The 9,235-nt window shown below is 47.4% G+C and overlaps 1 protein-coding gene across 1 annotated transcript in view; it reads left to right on the top strand.

Annotated features, from left to right (window-relative positions):
- Nucleotides 1-7,845: 7,845 nt before the first annotated feature.
- The window catches only part of MROH7 (maestro heat like repeat family member 7), a 64,307-nt gene continuing 62,917 nt past the window's right edge, over nt 7,846-9,235 (top strand). Inside the window, exon 1 of the mRNA XM_012554272.1 lies at nt 7,846-8,062. The gene's annotated coding sequence lies outside the window, so the exon portion shown is untranslated. The remainder of the gene's footprint in view (nt 8,063-9,235) is intronic.

Below are 9,235 nucleotides of genomic sequence, written 5' to 3'. Positions count from 1 at the left end.
GAAGGACATCATGCTTGGTAAAGTAGAGGGGCAGCGCAAAAGAGGAAGACCCTTAATGAGATAGACTGACGCAGTGGCTGCAACAATGGGCTTAAGCATAACAACGATTGTGAGGATGCCAAAGGACCAGGCAGTGTTTCGTTCTGTTGTATGTAATAGGGTCGCTATGAGTCAGAACTGACTCAATGGCACCTAACAACAACAACACTGTTTACAGTTAAAGTGTCAACAAGAAACCCATTAACAACCTACCACCAGAATTACAAAATGTGGTTCCAGTATGAACCTCCACTCTCCCCTCTAAGAATTAGGGGCATGGTTAGTCTGACCTGGTCTGGTTTGCACTTTTTCCTGCTTCCGTTAATAATAACAATAATGAAATGCATTATTTTTTGAATTCCTATGAAGTGCCTCACAATCTTTATTTCATCCACTCCTCACAACACCACCAAATAGGTCTTACGTCCTCGTGTTGCAGATGAAGGAATCGAGGCTCACAGAGGTTGTGGTTTGTCTGAAGTCACGGACTGATAACTGTCAATGTCAGATTCAAACACAGAAGGAGCTGACTCCATGCCCAGGCTGCCTGGTTTTATGGCATCTGCTGGCCCCTTCTTGTTCAGAGCCTTTTACAGTGGGATGGTCACCTTTTTGGGTTACAGTATTTAACATCAACGCTAAACAGTTCTCTTCTGGAAAGGAAAGTCTGAGGTCTGTCATTTCCTAAGACTTAGTTCTTACAGTCGATGAGGGTTCTCCGTGCAAAACCTGCCCCCGTTTTATAATTGTTTGTTTATTTAGTCTTCGTGACACTTCCCTGAGGGAGGCATCATTATCTCCACTTTTCAGATAAGGGAGTGGAGGGTCAGTTAGCGGCAGAGCAGGGAGGAATGCCAGGCAATCTTTGAGATCTTCAATGCCTCCTCCTCTGAGGGCTCTGCAGGGTGTGTCCTGGGGGAAGAGGGACTTTACCCAGCTCCGGCCGGAGGAACAGCTCTGGGATCACCCCAAGCTGCAAAGGGCTCCTGCACAGCCTGTGACTCTTTTTGTGAGACATAAACAACTAAGTTACTGAGCACCACCTTGCACCAGGCACTGCGCTGGGCACTGGGGACCCTCCGCCCCGCCCGTCCGCTGACATGCTGTGGGAGAGAAGAAACTAGGGATACCAGGGGCTCCAGCATGCCAGGTGCGGAATGGTCGCTTTTAGAGCTGGTGCTGTAGGAGGGATGGGGTTGGGCCCACAGCCTATCCACAGGGGGCTCATGGCCTATAAGGATGTAGACCTGGAAAGAGGCCATGGCAGGGACCCATGGGGGGAAATGCTGGATCAAGGAGACACGGGAGATTAGGAGCGCAGAGCGGGGAAAACCCACTCTCCTGGGCGAGCAAGAGACTTTCAGAGAAGGCATGGCCTGGGCTGACTTGGGAACCACGAGGGATGGGGACCAGGGAAGGACATTGCAGACAAAGTGAGTAGTGCGTGCAAAGGCATGTGGGAAAAGGGCTTGTCTGGCGAGTACAAGCAGTGCTGTGTGACTGGAGCATCAGGTGGGAAATGGAGGATGGTGGGTAGATAAGGCTGGGGAAGCAAGCAGGCCTGGGCCACCCTGATAAAGAGCTTGGCTTTGTCTTGGAGAGGATGAGGTGCCTTCAGCTAGGGGCTAAGCAGGAGAGTGGCAGGGTCAGCTTTGCATTTTGGAAGGTAATTCTGGAAGTTGGTATTGAGAAATGGCTGGAGAAAGCCAGACTGTCTGCGGCCATCCTGTTTTAGCATTGCCTGCCCCTGCGCCCATGGAGCCACATGACTTCCCACGCTATACTGCCCAGAACAACCCAAGGGCCTACTGATATTTGAACCCCAGGCTTTGTTACTCAAAGACCTACTGTAGCAGAGAAGAAACCAAGGGTTATCAGGGGCTTCAGCATTTTAGAAGTGGAAAAAAAAAAAAACACCAAAAAAACTGTTGCCGTGGAGTCGATTCCAACTCATTAGCAGTCCTACAGGACAGAGTAGAACTGCCCCGTAGGGTTTCCAAGGAGCTGCTGGTGGATTTAAACTGCCGACCTTCTGGTGAGCAGCTGAGCTCTTAACCACTGTGTCACTTTAGAGCCGGTGCTGCAGGGGGAGTGGTTCTGAGGAGGTTCTGAGGGGAAAAGGTGCTCACTGGGCCCTAAGGGGCTCCTCCTGCTTCTGTGAGGCAGTATCTACCCCCGACCCCCAGAAGCCCATCACAGTGTGAGGAGGTGTGGCCTTGAACTACTTCGGTGAAGAAAAATGATTGATTGTTCCCAAATCTAGCTCATGAACATTCAACGTGTGGTCGCTAGGGATTGCCGAGCCCGGGAACCCAGGAGAACCCAACATGGATACTACTCTTGAGGTACTTAGAATCTAGTGCAGTGCTAAGGCTGTGGAGCAGAGAGGAGGCCCCTGGCCAGTGCAAGTCTGGGAGGTTTCTTGGGGGAGGCTGCATTTGGCCTAGACCTTGAAGGATGGGTAGGACCTCTTAGGAAGAAAATAAAAGCTTATGATTTTTTTTCCTTATAAACGTGGTACAAAGAAGATGTTGGAAAATTCAGAAAGATGAAAAGAAGAAATTATAATTATTTAAAAATACTTGAAAAGATTTATCAACCAGGTATAATTTGAGGCCATTCATAAAGAAAAATGAAGTCCTACTATGTGATACAACATGAATGAACTTTGAAAATATTATGCTCAGTGACATAAATCTGACACAAAAGAACAAATATTATATGATCCCACTTCTATGAGATATCTAACTAGATGCTGTCAAGCTGATTCTGACTCATGGTGACCCCATGTGTGTCACAGCAAAACTGTGCTCCATAGGGTTTTCAGTGGCTGATTTTTTGGAAGTAGATCACCAGGTCCTTCTTCCGAGGCGTCTCTGGGTGGACTCGAACTGCCAACCTTTGGTTAGCAGCGAAGCATATTAACCATTTGTGTCAACCAGGGACTCCATGAAATATCTAAAACAGGCAAATGCATAGAGACACACACATTTATTAGTGGTTACCAAGGGCTGCAATGGAGCGCTATTGCCAAAAAAAAAAGAGTGAGTGAGAGTTGCTGGGAGAAGAAGGAAGTTTGAGGGAAGGAGTTTTAGGAAAGAGGAAACTTGGCCACAGTGTAGGCCATGGGGAAGAAGCAAGTGGAGAAGGAATTGTCAACGACACAGGCCCTTGGAGAAGCAGGAGGGAGGGGGAGGTGCAGGCAAGCTAGGTGGAAGGAAGAGAGGGTGGGAGTAGAAAAGATGAGATCTGAGATAGATAGGAAGGAGTTCAAAAGAGCCTGGGGTCAGCCCTGTCAGCTGCTAACAGTGAGGCCATTGTCAAGTGCTGACAGGCCAGAGCAGTGGTGACTGAGTCAGGGAATGAGGCTGATTTCTGCGCCACATATCTCAGAACTAACGATATGAGGAACATAAGAATATCTTGAGATTTACTGATCTGGGTAAGCAGGACTACAGCTTAATGGACAGTTCTACCATCATTTTATAAAGGGAGGCCTATGAAGTTTTTCTCTCTAGTCACTGGTGATCTTAATTAGCTTTGGTTATTGCTCATCGTTAAGAAGAATTTCTGTAGATAAACAGCCGCAGAGTCTGGGTTGCAAGTTTCTGGGTCTCCTGGCCTGACCCTCATCCCTGTGCCGATCAACATTGTTATCTATACCTTGGATAAGGAGGCAGGGCAGTGTAGGGAAAAGATCAAGAACTTGAAAGCACAGGCAGGTGTCCTAGCTAGTGACCTTAGGTCAATGTTTTCCCTTTATAGGTCTCAGTTTCCTCATTACTAATGTGGTATTTGACTAACACATGGTGGGGGTCTGATACAAACCTATACCCCGCCCCCCCATTGCCGTCGAATCCATTCGGACTCATGGTGACCCCATGTGAGTCAGAGTAGAATTATGCCCCATAGGGTTTTCAGGGGCTGTGACCTTTCAGAAGCAAATCACCAGGACTTTCTTCTGAGGCACCTCTGAGTGGACTGGAACTGCCACCCAGGGACTCCTATCCTCCCTCCACCCTCACCTTGCTTTGGAGAAGGACACAAGCTGGCAGGGGAAAACAGCCGTTATCAAGTACCTTCCCCGTGCCTGGCACAGTTCTAGATATGTCTGCCTACTTCATCTTCACGTACCTCACAGCAGTCCTCTGAGGTCGGAGTAATTATCAATATTTTACTGATGAAGATGAGGCCCAGAGAGCCACTGCAGTGTTCCTAAGGTCACACAGCAAATGAGCGACAAATCCCCATCTACTACACTATAAAGGTGATAGGAGAGCCAGGATCCAAAAAGATTTTGGCAGACAGAATCCAGCAAGATGGCATTTTACAGGAGTGAGGTGAGTCGAGAGGAAGGACTGACACTTACTGAATGTCTGCTATGCACCACGAGGGCCCTGGGTTGCTACCGCTGCATGCAATGAAGGGCTAGTGTGGGGCTGACTTGGGCAGCAGAGTAGTGTGAGGAAGACTTAGGGTTGGTGTGGCCTCCGAGCGCAGCACCAGCCACTTGGCTCATTCCTCCTGCAGGAAGCCTTCTCTCACTGCCAGTCCTGGCCTGGGGCCGCCTTTGCTCTTCCACAGCTAGAGCTTCCCTCCGTCAGAGCCCATGTTGTGCCATCTGATCATTTGTTTGAGCCCCATCCTCACTCAGACTGTGAGAATCTTTACGGCAGGACATGTGCTCCATTTGTTCACTAACATTGGCTGTATGCTGACTGTATGTCCAACAGTGTGAGGTGCTGAGGACGCAGCAGGGACTGTAGCCAATAAAATCCCTGCCCTTAGGAAGTTTCCAGTCTAATAGCGTGAGACAATAATACACAAGTCAAGTTGCAGTCAAGTCAGTTCCGACTCATGGCGACCCCATATATTTCAGAGTAGAACTGTGCTCCGTAGAGTTCTCAAGGTTGTAACCTTTCAGAAGCAGATTCCCAGGGCCTTCCTCCGAGGCACCTCTGGGTGAGTTCCAACCAACAACCTTTCAGTTAGTAGCCCAGGGTTAACCCTTTGCACCACCCAGGAACTCCCAAAGCAACTAAAACATATCTCAGAGAGCCTTTAGGCAAATAAGGCAGGGAGGGACTAGGAAGTGCCAGGTGGGGATGGATGATGTTGCTGTTTTACACAGCATGGCCAGGGAAGGGCTCAGAGAGGAGGTACTTGAGCAAAGGCTGAAGGGGTGAGAGTGAGACATGCAGGTGTCTGGGGAAAGAGTTCAGGCAGAGGAACATCAAATGCAGATGCTCCGAGGTGGAAGCTTGCTTGGCTGGTTCAAGCAACAGCTGAGGAGGTCTGTGAGAAAGAAATGTTGCCCAGTCCTGCGCCACCTTCATGATCGTTGGTCTGTTTGATTCCACTGTGGTGACTATGTGTCAATCAATCTCACTGAGGGTTTCCTTCATTTTCTTTTTTAAAATCTTTTATTGTGTTTTACGTGAAAGTTTACAGAGCAAATTAATTTCCCATTCGATAGTTTGTACATAAAGTGTTCCATGACATTGGGTGCATTACCCTCAATGTGTCTACACTCTTCCCATTTCTGCCCTGGATTCCCCGTTTCCTTTTGTCCGGATTTTCTACCCTTTCCTGCCTTCTTGGGCAAATGTTGCCCTTTTGATCTCGTATAATTGATTGTTCTAAGGAACAGGTTCCTCTCAGGAGATCTCTGGAAATGGCTTCCCTTCCAGGTCAGAAGGGTGTCTTAGGGCCATAGTCTCAGAGGTCCCTCGAGTCTCTGTCAGACCAGTAAGTCTGGTTTTTTTTATGAATTTGATTTTTTGTTCTACGTTTTTCTTCTGCTCTGTCTGGGACCCTCTGTTGTGATCCCAATCAGAGCGGTTGGTAGTGGTGGCCAGGAACCATCTAGTTCTTCCGGTCTCATGGTAGTGCAGTCCTTTGGACTAACTGCTCCCTTGAGTCTTTGGTTTTCTTCACTCTCCTTTGCTCTGGATGGGAAGAGACCAACAGTTATATCTCAGATGGCCACTAGCAAGCTTTTAAGACCTCAGATGCTACTCACCAAAGTACAATGCAGAACATTGTCTTTATGAACTATATTGTGCCAATTTATGTAGATGTCCCCTGAGTCTATGATTCTTTGACTTCAAGCCTAGGAACTTTGTCCTGCGAGGTGTTTGGTTATGTCTAAGAAGTTTCCAGGACTGTGCCCTTTGTGGGCTCTATTGTCAATATTAATATACATGAAGCACCTACAATTATGTATGTAGAAATATCTACAACCAAACATATCTGCAGGTGGTTTTGCTCCCTTATACCCTCCCAACGCCTCTTTAGCATACCTATCTACCTATGTATCCATTCGTAGATCATCGTTTGTTAATACTGTTGTTACAGGATTGTCTGTGTTATAGTATTTACCGTAGTTGCCCTTTATTCTTGCCTTCCTCTCAGCGTCTTCCTTTGCCTTGGTCATGTTGTGCTGACTTCCTCCATATTGAGTATTGCCTTTCCCTTCACCAGTATGAATACGTGTCTTCTATCTAGTTAGTAATTTTCCTTCCCTCTCTCTCCTATCCTTGGTAAACTGGACTCAAACAATTTAAAGAATGAATTTGCCTTTTGCTGAAAAGAAGAAAATGAGAGGAGCAGGTTTTGGGGGGAGGCAGGTCAGAAGCTGTATTTGGAACATTTAAGTTTGTGTGGACTTTTTGCTATACAAGTGAGATGTGAAATAGCTAACAGGATATGTGAGTCTGGAGTTGAGGGGAGAGGGCTGGGCTGGAAAATATCCTCAATGAAATGATGCTACTAAATTCCAGATGCTTCCCAGGGAGTGAATTTATCTCTGAGTCCCAGTGCCCAGCATAGGGCCCGGCAGGAGTGGGGGCCCAAGGAATATTTGAGGAGTGAATGAAAGTGCTGACTGGTATTGCTTTGAAATGTCCCTGGGTGGTACAAACAGTTCACACTCAACTACTAACCTAAAGGTTGGCAGTTTGAACCCACCCAGCAGCGCCAAAGAAGAAAGGCCTGGCAATCTGCCTCCATAAAGATTACAGCCAAGAAAACCCTATGGAACAGCTCTACTCTGTCACATGGGGTTGCTATAAGTTGGAATCAACTTGATGGCAACTTTTTTTTTTTTAATCTCTATTGAAAAAGAAATGCAGACAACTCAGAAAAGGAGGGTAAGAATGATTGCACAGCTGGAAGAATGTAATCAATGCCACTGAATTATACCTGTAGAAACTGTTGAATTGGTGTACATTTTGCTGTGTATATTCTCAACAACAACAATAAAATAAATAAAATTAAAAAGAAAAAAAGAAATAGAGGCCCCGGAGGAGAGCGACAGTTCCTGTCCACTGCCTGCCTTCCTGTGATCAGCTCTAGGTGCCACGCAGAGACTAACTGAAGGTCCCTCAGGAAAGAGGGCTTGAGGGGGGTGTCCAGGAGATAGCTATCCAGAGAGATGCAGTGACTCACCCAGGAATGGAGCTGGGCTTTGATCAGAGACTGGTCTCAGTCCAAAGCTCTTTGCACACACATTACCCACAGCACTCCATCCCAGGTGTGCTGCACACCAAACCCTGAGATGTTGCTCAGAACCAGGCTATCTCTAAAGATAAATGGAGGCATAAGGTCATTTGATGAGAGGCTTTTATGGGAAGCCTTGGACGCCAGGCAGAGAACTTGGTCTTCATTTGAAATGAGACCACTTCAGGGCAGTTGTGAGGGTCTTAATAGGTCCTTCTTTGCAAGGACACTTTCCTACTCTTCTCCATCATGTAGGCAGGTGCAGTGGCCTCATTGGCTGGAGGAATTCTGGGTCATGGTGACCTCATAAAGACTATAAAACAAGCCTAGGCTTGGGGGAGCCTAGGTAAGCTGAGGGTGGCTCTGGGAAAGTACCAGGGGTGGGGGCAGCCTCAGTGACCACCTTGACCCCACCCCCCCCGGGGAAAAGTCTCTCCCCTCTGGCTGTAATCCCACAGTTAGAACTTCATATCTTCAGCTTAAAGCTGAATTTTCTGTTACCATGTGGATGCTCCAGGTGAAGGTAACACATTGAACTTTATATCAACAGCTCAAGGCTCAGAAAGACTTTCTGCTATAGGTCCTGAGTGGGTGGGGGGCAGGAGTGGGGAGAGGTGAAGAGGTGAAGAGGGAGAGAGTAAGAAGACCCAGAGAGAGAATGCCATAGACTGGGGAAAAGAGAAAGCAGAGAATCTGGAAGCCAGACTTTGCCTCTTTTTTAGGAGACCCGTTGCCATCGAGTCTCTTGTCTCCTCACCCTACACTCCCCCAGGGAGAGGAAGGAATGGTAGGGGTGAACATTTGTTGAGGACCTACTGTGGGCTAGAAAATATGATCATCCCTTTATATGCATTATCTCATACTCTACAACAATCTTGAGTATTGAGTATTAAGATGGAGGCTCAGAGTGAGGAGGCCACTTGCAGTTTCTACTCACTGGTGAGATAGAGTGAGTTTTGAATTCAGGTCTATCTGACCCCAAAGTCCTGGAGTTTTGCGTTATACCTGGGCATAAGGAGAATTGCATTGTTTTAATTGAACTTTTCCTCTAGGCTGGGGACCTAAGAGTGGTAGAGAGAATCGGGAATAAGAAATGGGAAGCCGTGGCTCCACTGAGTGATTCTTGCCTCGGGAGGCTCTGTGGTATTGTGGGGGAAAGATGTAGAGTGAGAGAGGCCAGGTCTGAATCCTGCTTCTGCCACTTATTGGGCACTTTGCAAAAATGCCTTTAGCCCCTAGATAGTCTGAATTAACTTGTCAGTAAATGAGGAAAATCATACCCACCTTGAAGAGTTGTCATTCATTCATTCATTCTCTCACTCCACGTTGTCTGAGCCTACTCTGTGTGCCAGGCACTGTGATATGTGTTGGGAAAACAAGGGTAACAAGATAGCCAGACACTCACCAAGCTTGCTTCCTGGAGTGGAGACAGACAAGTAGGTAATCCTGATACAGTGTGATCACACAAGGGGGATGCCTCACCCACATTTGAGAGATCCGAGAAGACTTCCTGGAGGAAGGGTCATCTAAGTTGGTGTCTGACATGTAAGCCAGGGGTAGTGATTGAGGTTTAGGAGGGTAGTCTTGAGGAAGTTACGGGAAGAGGAAAGAGTATTTGCAAAGGCCCCAAGGCAACACATTTGAGGTACTGGGAGAAGTTGAGAGTGGTTTGAGTATGGGTGTGCAAGGTTGGGGA

This window comes from Trichechus manatus, unplaced genomic scaffold (genome assembly GCF_000243295.1).
Source record: "Trichechus manatus latirostris isolate Lorelei unplaced genomic scaffold, TriManLat1.0 scaffold00015, whole genome shotgun sequence".
NCBI lineage: Eukaryota > Metazoa > Chordata > Mammalia > Sirenia > Trichechidae > Trichechus > Trichechus manatus.
Note: the sequence above shows the minus strand (reverse complement) of the source record. Positions and strands in the feature narration are given on the sequence as shown.